Source organism: Emys orbicularis, chromosome 2, assembly GCF_028017835.1.
Source record: "Emys orbicularis isolate rEmyOrb1 chromosome 2, rEmyOrb1.hap1, whole genome shotgun sequence".
Classification (NCBI taxonomy): Eukaryota; Metazoa; Chordata; order Testudines; family Emydidae; genus Emys; species Emys orbicularis.
In genome coordinates, this window is record NC_088684.1 from 86,229,915 (window position 1) to 86,247,412 (window position 17,498).

The following is a 17,498-nucleotide window of genomic DNA, read 5'->3' on the forward strand; positions in this document are numbered from 1 at the left end:
TCCAGTTTAAAACATTTCAGTCACCCAGTGATGGAGCAGAATCAATACCATGTGACTTATGTAACTAACCACACAACACACATAGCCAGTCAAATTACTTGGGAAAATTCTTACAAATGGAAGTAAATGGGGATTGGCTTGGGATTCCCTAATAAAAAACAGCAGATAAGGGCCTGATCTTGTCCACAGCTACTTCTGGGTGCAGTAGTACTTACCACTGTGAGTGGTTCCATTGATGTCAGGTAAACGTTTGAAGGAGGAGAGCCTAGATTCGTAACGAGTATTTGTGACGTTGTGCAGTCTATATGGTTTTATAAAAACATGATAATAAGTGAATATAATGTAACTGGAATAGTTTTATAAAAACATGATAATAAGTGAATATAATGTAACTGGAATATGCTTCATGCAAAAGGTCTCTTGTAAGGTATCATTACAAAGCTTATAATCTACTGAGTGTGATCATCCTACTTGTATAAATGTACCACTCTTGTATCTAAAACTAGAAATATAAAATATAACTCTGAGGGCCTATTGTAATTATGCAAAGTGTGGGCCATTAATGGTGGTTTGGAATCTTGATGACTCCCATTAACCAGGACCATTGTCTGCAGATGGCTGTGTTTACCTGTGAGTCTTCCTGTATATGTGTGTGCTGGCAAGTGGGTAATGAAGTCTTGCAGTGACATGTGATCATGTCACCTGAACTGGAATCCATCTTTAACCTGGTGCTTTTCCAGTGAGGGGGGTTGGAAACCCAGAGGGACAAAGGGTTCCCGCCTTATGCAAAAGATATATAAAGGGGTGGAACAGAACAAAGAGAGAGAGAGAGAGAGAGAGAGAGGAGCCATCATGAAGAATCCCCTAGCTATCACCTGAGCTGGAACAAGATCTGTACCAGGGGAAAGAAGTGTGTCCAGGCCTGGAAGGTGTCCAGTCTGAGAAAAAACTTACTGAAGCATCTCTGAGGGTGAGATTATCTGTATTCACTTTGATTAGACATAGATTTGCGCATTTTATTTTATTTTGCTTGGTGACTTACTTTGTTCTGTCTGTTACTACTTGGAACCACTTAAACCCTGCTTTCTGTATTTAATAAAATCACTTTTTACTTATTAACTCAGAGTATGTATTAATACCTGGGGGAGCAAACAACTGTGCATATCTCTCTATCAGTGTTACAGAGGGTGAACAATTAATGAGTTTACCCTGTATAAGCTTTATACAGGGTAAAACGGATTTATTTGGGTTTAGACCCCATTGGGAGTTGGGCATCTGAGTGCTAAAGACAAGCACACTTCTGTGAACTGTTTTCAGGTAAACCTGCAGTCCTGAGCTGGAAGGGAAAACAGGAGCAGAGGTAGTCTTTGCACATCGGGTGGCAGCTCCCAAGGGGGTTTCTGTGATCCAACCCCGTCACAGTATTATTTGTAACAAATACTTTGACTAGTTCTCAACTCTGAGTATGCATTTTCTGGTTAACACCTGCAAACTGTGGAGTTGTGCTGAACTATTTTTCTTCGCTTTCCCCCTCATGGCATAATTTGGAGATTGCATGTGTGCACTTTTACTAAGTGGTTATTTCAATGTCTTCCATTTTAGCTTGTTTGTATTTTAAGAACACTAAAGTATTCAAAGGGCCTGCAGAGGAGTCTGCTTTTCTTCTTTGCAGGGTACTTTTTTTAAGCAAGTGGTTTGGATTTGGTAAATTTTCTTTTCCTTTGAACACCTGTGAGCTGTTGAGTTTAATAAGGATAGAGCTGCTGCTGCCAACTGTGTGTGAATTGAGAACATGTTGGGAGCAAGGATCAGTGCCTACTGGATGTCATTACATCTAGTTTCTCTAGCTGTGTCTTAAAAATGGTAGCTTGAAGCTCAAATATGACCCAGATCCGCCTCCTCCCTGCAGCTGCAAGGCCAATGTAAAGCTGTTCAATTGAGTTTACTGTTGGCTAAGAGAAAGGAGCAGCAACTTGTACCTAAATATCAAGGAAGATAGAAATACAAAAATACAGTGTTGTGTGCATTTATTTGTGATAAAAATAAATCCAGCATCTACGTAGCTATGAAAATTAGAGGGACCTGCCAAGTTATCTATGACACTCAGGGCCCAATTCTTTATTACTTTAAGGACCTTCTGCTTTTCAAGTGATCTAGGTGATCATAAAGGCAACATCCCTGGAGCACAGAGATTTCCCCTCTATGCCACTCAAAGAATCTCCCTAACCAGAGCTATTGTTCGATTAGCAGATCCATTGCTTTTCTTTCAGCTTTTTCTCTATTGAAAGAAATCCAGATAATTCCAGATAGTCCAGTTGTCTGTGTGTGTTTCACAATTTCCCACCCTCTTCTCTTTACAGCTTTGCATTGTGGAAGCTATCAGGGACTTATCAGCTATAGTGAGGATTCAAGAGAGTGTAACCTGTTATTTCAGATCCGTGTGAAATCTAGTGTTGCCTGGATAATTCAATCGGTACCTGTGAAGGCAACGTTAGACTGTTAAACAGCCTAAGGTAGAGTGTAGATCTTATTTTCACTTTGCAAACTCTTCTTAAAAATCTGAACATGCTCAAAAAGACTCAGAATTGCATTCAACCAAAAAAATGTTATTTAAAAAAAATCCAGATACTTTTTGTGTCCTCAGGCCAGTCCTTGCATACTCATTCATGGCAGACAGGAATTGGTTACATTTTTGAGTGAGAGGGAGTACAGCAAAAAAATAGCTTTGTAAGCTTGCCTAAAAATGCCAACGCCAGCTATAGACTTAAGCACTCTCCCTTGCAATCACTTAAAGTATATTGTTTGTAATCTTATGAAAGTGAAAGAGACAAACATTCACTTGAGCTTGGGAATAAAGAGGTGAATTTTTAAGAACCAGGGAAAATGTCATTGGGCTGCTAGAGACTCAAGTAGTGCAGGGCTAAAAATGGATGTGAAAACTGTGTTCAAATACTAAATCTCCTTCAAGACTGGGATCCTGCAAGGTGGTGAGCATCTGGTACGAGGGGATGAGCATCCTCAACTCCCAATAAAGGAATTCAGGAAAGGCATCAGTCATACTTGCCTAACCTTCAATGGGACGTAGGCATCATGCTTAAAATTAATTATGTGATTAAGCATTGACTGTGACTAAGTGCTTTGCCATAGTCTACACATTGCCTATTTAAAATGAAAAGTCAGAGGAAATTCCAAGTAGGGTGGATAAAAATCAACGATTAAAAAAAAAAAACCAGATTTGAGGGGGAAAACCTGTCTATAGATAGTTTTAATTAAGAAACATTATAGCTCAAAGATATCTCATCATGGAATAGGGATTATAAATTCTAATTCTATAGTATGAGACAATATATTCATGTAATGTTCAAGAAAAGTTTTGTAAATGAGTTCCAATAGTTCATGGATTAGGGACCCAATCTTATGGGGTTCCAGAGGCTTCTGTATAGATTATTTGGGTTAATCTTTCTATCTACCCAATGGGACTCAGTGCTCAGTCTAGAAGATACCATCAGAGATGCTTAGTTTTGCAGTTCTCAAACTGTGGATTTGTGTCTCCAGAGATAACATGCTTGTTAACAGCAAAAATGTGTTAAAATAAATATATAGAGGTGAGAAATAACAGACCTCAACCCGATTGTCCCCCTCTGCAAATTTGTGTCACAGAGTCAATCCCTTACCTCTCTCTAAAAGTGCAAAATTTCAAAAAGTTCACTGAATAGAAGATTGTTGGGGCAGAATAGATCTGGATAAGGAGAAGAAGTCTAGAGATAAATGTGAGAAGGGAGGGACAGGCAGTAGAAACAAAAGTGAAACTGTTTGAGCAGCATATTCTAGAAGTCTTGAGGTCCTTCTGAGTGTAGCCTTCATTGATTTGAAATCTACTATACCATTCTCTCACTAGAAGGTAAAACCTATAATGGCAGCAGGCCAAAAAAGAGACCTAGTTTGGGAATATTTTAATGAAGTTCCTCTACCTGTGGGTAAGACAGGCATGCGTGCAAAATACAAACAGTGCAACAAAGAAATGCAAGGCCTGGTTGCCCCAATGAAACAACATCATGAAAAGTGTTCCTTCTCAGGAGGAAGCTGCGTTGAAGGTAATGAAAGGAACATGTCTGAACATGCAGGATCTTCATGTTGGTAAACCTTTTTTTATTTCATACTTCTCTCAAGGACTGCCTGTCTTCCTTCTGGACTATTCTTGAATTCTCATGTTTGAGCAAAAAATATAGTTGTTCCTCTATGGTACTATCATTTTAGATGCAGTTGTGATAAAAAATAAATAGCTTAAATAGGCAGATCTTCCTGTTACAAATTCACCTTTAAAGTAGTACCGAGTGTCAGTGAATGCAATGAGTAATACTAAATGAGCAGTATGGTAATAATAATTAAATAACTGTCTTGACTTATTTTGTTTAGGAGAATCCATCCTCAACATACAGGATTCTGAAGACTATCCACCTTCAAGATCACCATCATTTTCTATAGTTTCAGAGTTATCTGCCAATGACAGTATTTCAGTCACATCATGTATGTCACATAGCCACAGTATATCACCTGTAGCAAAAAGAAAAAAAATCTCCATCATCCAGAAACAACCATAGATAAGTTTGTGACAAGAACAAGCAGATTACATAAAGAGATAATTGGTGAAAAAATTGCCCGGTTTGTTTATGCAACAAACTCTCCTTTCCGTATGATTGAGAACCTACACTTCATTAATATGGTTCAGTCATTAAGGCCAGGATACAGTGCACCCAACAGAGCAGATGTCACAGGCAAACTGCTGGATAAAGTGTATGAAAGAGAAATTGGGCAGCATGCAAAAGGTCTAGAGGGTGAAATTGTTAACCTGAGTCTTAATGGGTGGAGCAATGTTCACAATGATCCTGTTGTATGTGCTTATGTGACAACAGAAGAAGGGAATGTCTTCCTTACAGAAACAATTGATACATCAGGAAATGCACACACAGCAGAATACTTAAAAGAAGTAGCAGTAAAAGCTATAACAAACTGAAAAAAATTTCAAATGTCTAGTAGGCAGCTTGGTCACAATGTATCCAAGATGAGAAGAAATTATTTAGAAGAGAGTCCCAAGCTATTAACATATAGTTGCAGTGCTCATTTGATGCACCTCCTAGCCAAAGACTTCAGTGTTCCAGAAATAAAGGCTAATGTTGTTAAAATTGCAAAATACTTCCATAACAACCACTTTGCAGCAGCTGCTCTGAAAAAAGTGGGAGGACCCAAGCTAACTCTCCTGCAAGATGTGTGATGGAACTCAGTAGTGGACTGTTTTGAGCACTATATCAAGAACTGGCCTACTCTGATGACACTTTGTAAACAAAATCGTGAAAAAATAGATGGCACTGTCTCAACATCAGACTTAAGAAAAATGTTGAACACATGCTGAGTACCCTGAAGCCTATTTCTGTAGCCTTGAACAAAATGCAGGGAAATAGCTGTTTTATTGCTGATGCTGTTGAAATCTGGAAGGAACTGAGTGAGATCTTAAAAAGAGAAATATACAATGAGAGAGTTAAATTACAAGCATTAAAAAAACGAATGGGACAAGCACTATTTCCAGCTCATTTTCTTGCAAATATTCTCAATACTCGGTACCACAGTCAAACCTTAACTGCTGAAGAAGAGGAGTTGGCTATGACATGGACATCCAGCAATCATCCCTCCATAATGCTAGCTATAATAAACTTCAGAGCTAAGGGTGAACCATTCAAGAAATATGTTTGCTGATGATGTTTTAAAGAAAGTCACACCAGTGAACTGGTGGAAGTCACTTAAGCACTTGGATTCGGAGACTGCTGAAGTGATAATCTCACTTTTAACAGCAGTAGCTTCTTCTGCCGGTGTAGAAAGAATATTTTCTTCCTTTGGACTAATTCATTCCAAATTGAGAAATCGTTTGGGACCTGAAATAGCAGGAAAGCTTGTTTTTCTTTTCCAGATTATGAACAAACAGGAAAATGAAGGTGAAGACGACTGAGTTAGTTGCAGAAGCCAATATTTTAAGTTTCTCGTGTTGACCTGGCTGACATAGTAGATTTAATTTTTTTTTATATTTCATTTAACTATTATAGTTAAAAACAATTTTAACAAAAACAATCCTGATTTTAAAAAACTTGAATGTTTAACTAAATTCAAAAATTCATATGCTTGTTTTGTTAAAATATTATATGTTTGCTGTTGAAGAAAAAAATCCAGAATACATAACATTGTTGTTTTAGTTAAATAAAACAATTTAAATGTCTGTCTGGTGATTTTCTCCTCCTAATACAGCATGGTAAGAAAATCCTCCAAATATTAACGATTAACCTGTTGAATTGGAGATAGTTCACCTCCCAATGACTTCATAAATATCTGCTTCAATTACCTTTGGTAAATGAAATAACCAGTCATTTATTTTCTGATATAGCTGTAAAACTAATCTGAAAAGTTTTCAAAATAAATCACTTAAAAAATGTATAGTGTGTACCTTCTAAAAATGAAACCTACATCTAGCTCTGTGTTGTGAAGAGTATGTATTAAGGTTATAACAACCAACAAAAACGCACTTTTATGTAGAAAACCATGATTAAAGTGAGTCTTCCTGACTAGTGATTTAAATCATGATTTAAATCAAATCCACTCTGATTCCAAGCAATCTCAAGATAGGAAGAAAGGGGAAAAACAGATAGGAGAAAAATAGAGGAAGAGAAAATGAATAAACACAAATGTTATGAAACCCATAAAGTAGTGCCAAAAGTGAGACACTTTTCCATTTAGGCAGCACAAGAACAAAACTAAATATATGTTTGGGCAGGGCCGCCCAGAGGGGGGAGCAAGTGGGGCAATTTGCCCTGGGCCCCGCAGGGGCCCTGTGAGCCCTGGCCCGGCGACGGTCTGGGTCTTCGGCGGCATTTCGGCGGTGGGGGGTCCTTCAGTGCTGCCAAAGATGTGGAGCGACTGAAGGGCCCCCCGCCGCCGAAATGCCACCGAAGACCCGGACCGCCGCCGGGTGAGTACAAGCGCTGCAGCTCCCCTGCTTTGCTCCAGGCCCCCTGAATCGTCTGGGCGGCCCTGTGTTTGGGCAGTGTTGATTAACAGCACAATTATAAGGTAAAGCCAGATATCAAACCAACAGCAATGAATGAGGTAAAAAAGAATGCTCCCTATCACAATGTAATGATAGGATCTTTGGCAACATGGAAGACTTTCAAGACATGTCTCAGTTAACCAAAGAGGCACCAAACATCCTTGGGATCTTGTTTAAAATACCATTAAAATTTTTGAAAAAGAAACTCTGCTTTTTCAGGGCAAAGTACTGTTGTCTAGTGATCAAAGCCCGGGTCTCCACACCAGGACTCCTGAATTCAGTTTCCACCTCTGTCAGAGATTTCTTATGTGACTTGGGGGAAGGTCACTTAACCTTTCTAACAGTGCAAAGAGGTCTGATAATGCTTCCCTACAGAGTCTCTCTGGTATGATTGTGAGGTTTAAATTAAAGTTAGCAAAAGTGCTTGAGATTCTTGGATGGAAGGGGATAGCAAACTAAGATTATTTTTATTTATACTCCAAAGACAAAACTGACTAAATGACTGAAATAATAAAACTCAACTACTGTAACTGATACAGAAGGTGAGTAGTTGTTTAGTAAAGACAAAAGAATGTGTGGGATGATGGTCAAAATCTGCCTTAGGAAAAATAAATCTATCCCTTAGATTAAAAACACTAACTACAGATGTGCTGATTTATGGAACTGTTTTGTTCAGTATTTTTGTTGATGTTTGGATTATCTTCCTTGAAAATGTCAGCTGAATAAAGACATGGTGTTTTAGAAAAGTTATGGTAGGTAGAGCTGGGGGAAATTTTTTGGCCAGGTATGCAGGTTTGGGTTGACTGAAAATATTTGTGAATTTGACATAAATTCACTGAATATTTTTGGACAAATTTCTCTTCCAGCAAGATTCTCTTAGGCACCACTCAAGGAACAGGAGGTGGCCAGGATTCCCTCCCCCCCCTCCTTTATCCTAAAGCCCTGTGGATAGAGCACTCACCTGGTTTGTGGAAGAACCAGATTCAAGTCCCCACTCTGCAGGATTCAGAACACGGATTGGAATTTGGGTCTCCCACATGCAGATCAGTGCTCTGAATATTAACTATTAATTGGAGCAGGGACTGAAACCACCGGGCTATACGGTAAAAGAAGGAACCGGGCTCCCCAACCTCCTCTTACAGTTTTGTGAATGGCATTTCCTAAATACCAGAAAACAAAACCTTTTAACTGACCCCAAATAAATTTTGGTGGGTTATTTTGGGGGGGGAAGGACATTGGGTTTTTTCCCCCTAAGAAAACTGAAATTTTGTTTTGGAAACAATTTTTAAATGTTTTCAATTTGGCCAGTGAACCAATCAATCAATAAATAAAAAGTCTCACAGCCCTAGTGAGAAGTCAGGAAAGAGTAAAGCACTGAAATGACCCACTTTAAACAAATTACAATAAAGTCTACATTGCTTCCCAAAGCCCCTGAGCTCACATGTGGATTTCTGAACCTTAAAGGGGGTTTACAGTTTTATCTTGTGTTTTCTTTAACTGAGGCCTGTAAATGCCTTATTCTCATCTAACTTATAGATAGATATCACATCTTTGTACAGCTGACCTTTTCTTTTCCTTACTTGGCTGCTTTTGTCTGTGTCAAATGTTTGTCATCACTTATCACTTATGTTTTTATTTTCTTGCGTAGAAAAATAACACAGTCATGACAATGTATTAACCCATTTCCCATTGTGCAGGAACCACAAACTGAAGACATATCTGATGACATCTGAATACAGAGACTTCCTCGAGTTTATATGGGAGATGGATCTTCCAAGCTCAGTTCCGAACCCTGAGCATTTTGCCTTAAGGTCCTGTGGCATGCCCACTATGCTGCAGGCCAAAGAGGACTAGATGTACCTCCTTCTTGAATCCAGTAATTCTGCTCATAACCAGCAGGAGGTTATTACAAAACAAAATTAGGTTCTCACTCTTGCATAGGGCCAAGCATGCCACTCTACAGCACATCTAATCTCTCCTGTCCCAGCATTGAAAGGATGAGTTTGATCCCTTTTATGTCATCTAAGGGTCTATGCTGCCCTATGCTAAGTGAATGTGATAAAGTGGGAAAGGGCCCAAGAAGCAACTTCCACTACTAATTCACCCATGCAGTTCCAGAAAGTGTTTATAGCTGGGGGCTTCTAGACAACCCACCCAGTCCAAATCCACCACATATTAAGTTTAAAACAATGTGCACAAGATGCTGTACAGACTCCTTGTATTTAATTATGTTGTGTGTTAAATTAGCCGAAGTATAGTATACTGCAGAATCTTAGAAATGTAATAGAAGCAGACTGATAAGGTGCTCTTCTTGGCACCTCTAATATTAGAAGCCTATAGAGTTTGTAATATAGTTAAATGAAATTAATACCGAAATCCAGCAGCACTGTAGCACAGGTAGACTGATAAAGATGAAAGTGGTGTAATGAAGACATGGCCATATACATAAACAATATGGGTTCCCAAGCAGGCCCTGAACCAGAGAACTTTAGCATCAAAAGCATAAGCCCGCGACAACTGAGCTAAAGTAGTAATTCCGTTAGATGTCAATAAGTAGCTGGTATTATGCTCATCAGGACTAGTCAGCCATTAGAGGGAGAAATAATCCATTATTACCAACTCTTGCAATTTTTTAGTGAGTCTTGTATTAACGTATGCTTTTCTTAAAGACCCAGCTCCTGGAGGCATTAGATTCTCAACTTTCATTTGAAGAAAAAGTTTCTAGCCCTTATGGTTGCAGAAAAAAAACCTTGAACACATGAACCCTAAGGACTCTAAAAGCAGAAGGCAAACAACAAAACCTCCAAATGTATTTAAAAATATATTCTGACTTTTATGCAAATTTTGGTATTTTGAAGCCTGACTCCTGAACATGTAGGGCTGGCAATGCTGATGATCACACAAGAAGCCAATGTGCAGCAGTTTTAAATAGCTGCAGAGTTAAAAGATTTTTATGTACTCTTCACGGAAATTACACTTCAGTTATTTTATATTTATTCTATTTTTTCTGGTCAAGAAGGAAATGTTCCTGATGAAAAAAGAAATAGACTTTCTTCTCCAGAAGCTAGCAGACCTGTTAACATGGTAATCTGCACATGGCTGAGCAGTGAAGCTCTATGGAAGCGGAAAATGGATAGAGCCCAATATAATAATACACTTATGATGACAATATCTATATTTCCTAACATTTGTTTGCCTAGAGATAGGAATGCTAAATGTCCATTTGTAGATATGGCAATCTGGATACACATAGGCAGGATTTTTCATGTACACTTCTTCACTAATCATCCTTGTGTAGCAGCTACTCAGCACTTGAAAATATACCATAACTGGATGATAAAAATAACTTTTTAGTTTTATGCAATATCTGCAGCTATAAAATCCAAATACATAATACAGGGGCGACACTGACCTACATGAGGAATCAGATACACAGTTTCAATTATTGATAATGGATCAAATCCTGAGGTCTTGACACAGTCTGTCAATGGAGAAATCAGGTTTAAAATGGATGGCAAAATACAGTTCCCAGTTATTATTCAATCCTGATTCAGACAAATGTCGCTGAAATGAATGGGACCAATCCTGCCCCCACTACTTCAATGAGAGCAGGTTTAGGGTCAGTGGATGTTTGGCTGAGGAAATGGGCTAATAACAGTAATAAAGAGTGGCTGTGTCAAGGAGGGTAAGGGAACTTGGCTGAGCCTGATGGTCTGCTAGAAATTCCCTGAGGATCCTGGGACAGCTGCACAAAACACCTTTCCTTCCACATGCTATTTTGGGCTGTCCTTTCCCCATCAGCCTGGTCAACTCACGGATAGTTTACTACCGGCACCTTCTCATGGCGGCTGCATTCTACCTTCCAAAAAGGGTAAAAGCCACAGTTTGGAAACCTGTGGATTTTCTGACAGTCTCCTTTGAAAATTACTTCTGCTTAGAGCAACATTAATTTCCCTTGAGAACACAATTCATACAGCATGACATGGCAACTCCCCTACCATCCAAACTGTGACCCTTCCAGAGTTACAGTGTATGCATTCGCTCCTCTCTGACATACACATCCCAGGAGGCAGGGTCTTGGCAAAATATTTTAAAACATCTTGTGATACCTATAGAGGCTTTACTTTTCCTGCTATAAAATAAATCCATATATTCCCATCTGCTGCAGTGCGGAGGAGAACAACTTCAAAGAAAATCTGTAGCTAATGGGGTAGGGGAGTTGCACTGAAGGGAACAGTGTCTACTGATCATACCTTCTCTCCCCCACCACGGATCCATCTGTGGGCTCTCTGTGACATATGTTAGCTTTGGGTGTGGGCAGAAGGGGTCAAGGATGGGGAGACACGTGCTTGCAAAATGCAGCATAAGATACTGCCGCTCCAAGCAGTGGTAATTCTCCCTTCTGTGGCTGTTAGACATCATGGAGGGAGGGAGTATGTACAGTGGATGGGAAGGCAGCCAATGGCAGCATGATGCATGTGGGAAGATGACTAACAAACACAGGAACTGGCCCCTTTTGGCTCATGGATCCTCTGTCTACCTTCATTTGAAGGGCCCTGCCCCTGCTGATTCTTCAACCCTAACCACTCCCCATCCAAGAGAGTGTATGTGGAGGATTTCACCTCTTCCCAAAGTCATGCATCATCTTCCTGTGAAATATACAGGGGAGTTTTCTTAAATCTTGGTCAACATAACGGAATATAATTGCAAGTATTCCTTTAGGAATAAAAATCAAGGGCTAAAAGTATAGTACATAACTAACAACAACAATTGGTTGCATTTCTATAGTCTCCTCAATACACGGTTCTCAGATTGCAGTACTAACATTAATTAATCGATTCTCCTAACATCCCCGATGTGAAGTACTATCCCCATTTTACTGCTGGGAGACAGAGGCACTGACAGGTTTAATAACATACCCAAGGGCACCCATGAAGCTTATGGTAGCACTGAGAATAGAACCATCTCCTGACTCCCAGTTCTTTGCTTTAATCACTAGACTGTCCTTCCCCTTCCCTACTTTAATGTTGTGATCCAAGTATTCTCATTCCAGGTGCACCCATCATGTTCTTTTTGAATGTGACAGATGTGAGAAGACAAATCATACCTTGTGGTGCTCCTGCACTATAATTAACCTTAGTGTATCATTTTATTGAAGAGGAAGCTGTTAAATTTGTCTACGCTGAAAAGAGCCTAGAAGAATAGCAGCAAGATACTGTTTTTACAAGCAGTTTGGTTTATTCATAGTAGATGTTATCCTCTGCTTAAAGCAACTGTATTTGTATGGGGGGGGGGAGGGGAAGAATTTGACATTTTTACATTCAAATCTCCTTTGTTGATCCCCCCACCCCCCAAAACCAACTTGCAATTTTAAATACTATAGATGATGCAACTAATAAGCAATACAGTGTAGATTAAGGACAGAGGGTCCAGATCCTGCTTACACTGAAGTTCCCAAGGACTTTAATAGGAACAGGATAGGATCCACAGCTTGACACTAGTTTTTCTTTATCATTATTAATTCAAATGAATTAGAATTGAAAGATATCTATATAATATTGGTTTTGGTGGATTGCATATACTGGGCATGGAAATGTGCACAGGTATGACAACATGGCTGTTCTATAATTAAAATCCAAATAAAACCATATATACAAAAGTGCAATATCCAAGAGTTTTTCTCTGTGAGAGTGCATTTGAATTTTTTATTTATATTCCATATGGAGGTATATATTGTGTACGCAATTGTTTTTAAAAAAAAGTTGTTTGGATTATATTATCAGGGACAGGTCCAAATGGAACGTCAGATCTGATTTCTACCCTCATCTTTTTGTGGCAGAAAGAGGGCAGAGGGTTTGCCCTCAAATCCCCACATCCAAACTGGAAGGAGGCTAGTCTTCCTAATCTGGTTTCAATACAACACAAAATTGCAGAAGCACCAGGGGAACAGCTTGCAAGATTTCAGCCTAATCATATATGAACCATAACCCTCGTCCACTCTGGAACTGAATTTTAAGTTTTAACCTAAATCTAATCCTTCCCCTAGGCTAGGGAAACTACCTTCTTAGCCCATCTCTGGATAATATACGTAATTTGCTTAAAGGACCTTCTACAGAAAAAAAATTAAGCTATATTATTCATGTTGATAATTTAAAACATTTTTTTTCAAATGCACTGTAAGTTCCAAAAAGTTCTGAAATGGATGCTTTAAGTAGTATTTTACATGGAAATTGTGTTTGTTCCTATTTCTTTAAAGATAGAATACTTGTAGAAATGATTGAGCCTCCTTTGTAAACCATATGTATAAAGTACAACTCATTTAACAACTAACCTCGAAATGTATAAATAGATAAAAAATTCTCAACAAATTAGTTAACTAGTCTGTTATGGAAAAGATTTATTTTTGTTCATGTATATAAATGTTGAGTTGATTTTTTTTAAACAGTGACTTAGGTTGTTGCCTTAATATGAAATAGCATAAATTAAAGAATTATCTGTATCATCATATGGACCTAGTAATTTGAGTACAGGAGAAAGAGCAGCTGGAAGACAACAGACATATGCCTAACTTCAATACGGACAAGAAAATCAAGAGTTGTTTATATTATGGACAAAGCAGAACACATGGACAAGCACATACTGGAAAAAGGAAGTCACCATGGATACATAAAGGATAAGTCTGCTACACAAATATGATTGAGGAAGAGACGATGAGAGTTAACAGGAATAAAGCCACATACTTTGGACTTCAAGCAAGTATTTGATACAATACAGCATTCAGAATAGTATATAAGGTTAATAAGGATGTTACTGACAGTGGATAACAGGATAAACAACTGCTCAAGAACAGGGTGTTCATAAATGGGTACAGATCACGGAGGGAGGTGGGAAGCAGAGGTCCACAGAGATCAGTATTAGATTTGGTGTTGTTCACATTATACCTTAACAACCCTGAAGATAGGACCTATCATAAAACACTCCAAAACAGATAATCAGCACAATATCTTGCTTCAGTAAAGAAAGGAATTAAGAAAATCTTAAACACCACCTTTGGGAATTATGCTTGACTCTACCCAAATGCTATTCATTCATCAGTTGCACAACAAAAAATGTATTTAAACAAAAGTAAATAAAATAGAAAACAAAACTGATAACTGGGATGTGTGAATATGTATAGGGATGGTGAGACCACAATACCAGGGGTTTTCCACGCACAAATCTTGGCACTGTGTTAGTGAAAGAATAGTGGAGAATTAGTAAAAAATTCAGAAAAGGGAAGCTAGGAATGTAGATGGGCTTTGGGAAAAGTTAGAAAAGTGAGGCCTTGATCCTGCAAAGATGCATATGCTTAATTTTAAGTATGTGATTTTTCCTCTGGAGTTCAATGGGATGACTCAAGTGCTTAAAATCTGGGAACATGAGGCTTTTCTATTATAGGCTTGTATGACTCCTAAGAGATGGAAGCCCAGATCTTTGTGCTGCACTGCTGGAGGATTGTGGACCTAAAGCCAACGTAGCCATGGGAGAATTACCCTCCTGGAGATTGAGCCTTCACTGACAGCAGGTCCAGTGCTTCCTAACCCCTCCCACCCACCGCCTTGGTGCTAGCACAGGGAAAGGCGGTAAATGGCCAGGACTTTCCTATGCTTTGCTGATCCCTAGCTCCTATATCAGCTGCATGGGACTGATGGCAGTTGGTGCAACTGTGGGCAGGGGATGCCCCCTAGGATACAGCATGCACTAAATCAGGCTAACAAAAAGGCCACCTTTTCAGCCACTCTTGAGCGCTGTACTGTGTTCCTTGGCTGGAGGCATGGATTTTGGCCTGAGTTTAAAACTGGCTAAAAAATCAATATGTCAGGACTGAAACTTGGTCAAGCTCTTTCCAAATAAACAATTGACTTCAGAAATCGCGGGAGCTATGGACACGTTTCTTGGGAATATGTGCATGGCTGAGTAAGGAAATTGATGGGATTTGTAACCTGCTTTCTTGTATTTTGTTTGTGTTAGATGTTAATTTTACACACACACACACACACACACACACACACACACACACACACACACACACACACACACACACACACACACAATGTTATATATATTCCTGTGTTGTTTTGTAATATTTCAGAATGTTTTTCTGTTATATTCTGTTTTCCTTGATAAGATAATAAAAATATTCATTTTTAATAAAAGAAAGAACAAGAGTAGAACACAGATGCTGAGAAATCTCATGCTGCATGCTTGAAACACTTTTCACTGATTTTACGCCATCACAATGGCACAGAGTGACCACAGTGCACACACATAAGGAGTGAGCTCAAAGTGTCAAATTAAGGCTCTAATACTATAATATGGTATAATGTGCACCCCTTCAATTCAAATGTCACTGTTTGGAGAAAGTAAATGGCAATTAACCCATGCCCTACTTCACACAGGACAGAATGTATGTAATAGAGAAAAATACAGAGTTATTGCTATGTGAGAAATTATGTTCTATCCAATACCAAAGGACTGAACAGCTGTGATGGAATAATCTGCCTCTGCAGAATTTCAACAAAATCTGAGCAAGAAGTACCTGACTCTTTCCAAAGTACAGAGCCTATGTCCCTGAATTCTATTTGACTCTGGAGTCTAGAGTTGACTGTACATGAGTCAAAGTGGCTCTGGATCTGGATCAGTCTTAGTGGAGGTTCAGGTTTGAGGTAAAATCAGATCTAGGGTTCTGAGTAGACAATGCCAAAATACTAAGTGATTTCCAACATTGCTCAGGGGGGAGTGATAGCTCAGTGGTTTGAGCATTGGCCTGCTAAACCCAGGGTTGTGAGTTCAATCCTTGAGGGGGCCACTTAGGGATCTGGGGCAAAAATCAGTACTTGGTCCTGCTAGTGAAGGCAGGGGGCTGGACTCAATGACCTTTCAAGGTCCCTTCCAGATATAGGATATCTCCTATAATTTATTTATTTTAACATTTTGGACCAAAATCTCATAAGAATGGCCATTCTTGTGATATTCTGGCTGCATTCCCACCAGAAAATATACTCCTTCAGTTTTAGAAACTGAGCTACCATCCCCTCCCTTGAAATTCAAACAGGTATGGATTTAAATTCTGAATAAACATCACCGTAAATACAGATTTTTTTGGGGTCCAAAATCCTTGTTATTATAGCAGTACCATTTATGGGATGAAATCTTGGCTCCACTGAAATCAATGGTGCCAGAATTTCACCCCAGGTGTTTATAGTCTTTGTGAATTACTTACACCCATTTTAAGGTCTTAATACAAGTATATTCTTGACTAAAACATGGCATAGCAAATCTCAGTCCAGAAATAAATTATTTCAGTAAATGTGATAAAAAAAAGCAATACAGCAGTTCTTAAGTTAAAAAACAAACACACACAAACCAGATGCAGTCAGATCCTTAATGTTGTTTCGCAGCTGATTACACGTCTCAAATACTGTCACGCAGACAGTGAATGGAATGATGAATAATACAGGGTATTATTATAAGGAGAGAATTTTGACAGGCTTCTGTCTAATTTACTGACTGCATTATCCCTACGCTTGTATGACAAAATCATAAATTCCTGGGACCAGAGTACAACATTTTTGCGGACGAGCCCAGCAGAAAAATGAGTTCATTTCCATGGGAGTTTTTCAATATTTCCTTTGAAGCATGCAGATCTGCAACACCAATTGTCAGATATGAAATGGGAGAGATTTATGTGCTGACCCTGAAAGCTCCTGAACCTGCTTTCAGCATGATACATCACTGTCACATTGCAGACATGCACAGACAATAAAATAAAATAAAATAAAATAAAAAAACATGGCTGCCACTCCTGCTTCATTAAAAGAAAAAGAAAAAAAAGGATTTTGAGTGTTCTAGATGCAGCTGCTGGCACTCAGAGATGACAAAGCCAATCAGGGCTGGTTAGACTCTGTGGGCTTGCCACAGACCAGGCTTTGGGCAGCAGGAGTAAAGTCTTATCAGGTATCATAGTCTTTCTGCATGGTAGCTGGAAATTACTGTGGAACTTAGAAGATGTGACAACAGAAATTTCTTAAATAAGCCAAACGACTGTTGTGGTATCTTCAATAAGCACCTTTTCTTACATGAATAAACACAACAAACAACGACCATGTTACCGATCGGACACAATGGTTCCATGACTTTGTAGCATCTATTTAATTAGAAAGCAAGCACATTTTGAGAAAAGTCAAACAGATCCCCCCCGCAAAAGAGAATTATTTACATATTGGTTAGGGAGAAGAGGCAGATCATAACAAGCCAATCTGATCAAATGAACATTGCACTCTCTTATCTACCTGGGATAAAGAGCAATATTTGAAGCTATTCTTTTTCATATTATTCAATATTTGTTCCTGCTGTGTGTCAGGCTCTC

At 38.9% G+C, this 17,498-nt stretch overlaps 1 protein-coding gene across 4 annotated transcripts in view; it reads right to left on the reverse strand.

Annotated features, from left to right (window-relative positions):
- Positions 1 to 17,498, reverse strand: part of DLGAP1 (DLG associated protein 1) — a 219,123-nt gene that overhangs the window by 165,024 nt on the left and 36,601 nt on the right. The window lies entirely within an intron of this gene.